This window comes from Solanum tuberosum, unplaced genomic scaffold, assembly GCF_000226075.1.
Source record: "Solanum tuberosum cultivar DM 1-3 516 R44 unplaced genomic scaffold, SolTub_3.0 scf00008, whole genome shotgun sequence".
Classification (NCBI taxonomy): domain Eukaryota; kingdom Viridiplantae; phylum Streptophyta; class Magnoliopsida; order Solanales; family Solanaceae; genus Solanum; species Solanum tuberosum.
In genome coordinates, this window is record NW_006238934.1 from 2,853,348 (window position 1) to 2,855,341 (window position 1,994).

General features: G+C 22.8%; 1 non-coding gene across 1 annotated transcript; it reads right to left on the reverse strand.

The window, feature by feature from the left end:
- Nucleotides 1-1,231: 1,231 nt before the first annotated feature.
- TRNAL-UAG (transfer RNA leucine (anticodon UAG)) lies at nucleotides 1,232-1,311 on the reverse strand. Its single transcript has one exon. It is a non-coding gene; the product is annotated as a tRNA-Leu (tRNA).
- Nucleotides 1,312-1,994: the final 683 nt, after the last annotated feature.

Consider the following 1,994-nt stretch of genomic DNA (forward strand, 5'->3'; position numbering starts at 1 on the left):
TGGGATTAGTTATGATGGGATAAGTTGTCCTGAGATTATTTCTTATTGAGTGTTTGGTTTGTTATATTCAAAATAATATATATTGATAAATTTTAAGAACAAGTTGTTTGTTTACAAAATTACCCTTCACTTTATTTAAACTTTTTAAATATTTCTTTGTGAGCTTTAGTTATTCATTTTTTAAAATAAAACTTTTATTTTATTTAACTTAAATATTTTTGTTTATGTATTCCCATGATAAGTACCATGTGTATTTAAAAATATAACTTTTTTCTTATTTAGCTTAAAAATAGAACTTCCCTCTTAAGTTTATTAAAGAGAAGAAAATTTATGAGAAATCAAAATAAAATAAACATAAGAATTAGTCAAATAAATTCATAAATAAAAATTATATTTATATAGTATAATTTTTTAATAGAAAAATATGTATAATTATCATAAAAATAAGGAGTAGTAAATATTATTATACATGGTATTAAAAAAAGTGTAAATATACATAAATGTAAAAAATGATGTATAAAAAGGATTTAAAGGGACATATTTGTCATTTACCTATTTTATCTCAGGATAAGTTATCCCGGGATTACTATACCACCCATGGGGAGGGATAACTTATCCCGGTACTAATTATTAATCCCGGGATAAGTTATCCCGGACTTGCCAACCAAACAACATAATTTTTTTTTTATCCCATTACTATTTCCTTATCCTATCACTATTATTTCTAATCCCTCACACCAAACGAGCCCAGTTTACTATTGATCCCTGGGCTACAATTTTTTTAAAGTTTAGGGGGATCAATTGATTATTTCTATGTTCAATTGTTATATATATAAAAAAGACGGTTAGTCTAAAAATAATGATATATTTTTATATTTATTATTAATTTTATTTTTTTAAAAAATATTTTTATTTTTAATAAAATGATTTATATTTATACAAATATGAATGATTATTTTAGACATAATTTTTAAAAATCTTACTTTTTTTTATGTTATTTGTTAAAATCAAATAAGATCACATAAAAGTTGAAGTGAAAGAAGTACAACTTTATGTAATTATTTAATACTAAGGATAGTATAGAAAAAATATTCTTGATTTATTAAATTAGATAAATAAAAATGATACAAAAATTGTGTATACGTGAATAAAGTCAATTAACAAAATAAATACAAAATGTACATAAAAAATCAATTTATCAAATTAGATAAATAAAAATGATACATAAAGTTGACAGCTGTGGGATTTGAACCCACGCCCTTTCGGACCAGAGCCTAAATCTGGCGCCTTAGACCACTCGGCCAAACTGTCATTTACATTTATTAATTTGAAATTATTTTATATGGACTTCTGCACGTTTAACATTAATTAAAATGAGGTTTTGAATCGATGTTTATTTATCTCTTAAAATATAATTTATTTTATTAACTATTTACTTTATTGAGATATTTATAATCTTCAAAAACAATTATTATTAAAGACTAAATGAGACATATTGTCTTGAACTTCTAACAATAACATGTAACATATATATTGAGTATAATCTCATTGATAAAGTTTGAAAATGATAGTTTTTATCCAAATTTTATTTCTATCTTTTGAAGTTAGAAATGTTGTTTTAGAGAATTCCTCAGATTAAACAATAAATAAAAATAAATCGTTGAAAGAAAACACATAGAAAAAAACAAAATAAAGCGAATAATAGAGAAATCATTACGTTTTTCAAACTTCTAAAATTTTAAAAATCACGAGATAATTTGAGACAAAAAAATATTTATCGTTTTATCTAGAAGACTTAAATTAAAAATGTAGATGTTTATGTTAATTATTATTACTTCTCATGTCTGGTGTTCATGTGTAGGTGGTTCTAGAAAAACAAGGAAGGAAACATGCTAAAACAGATTAATTATTGTCTTACATTTCTGCATTGGATTAATTATAATTGGAGAAATATGGGCATATTTATTTGGTAGTTTCTTTTTCCTAATACAAAT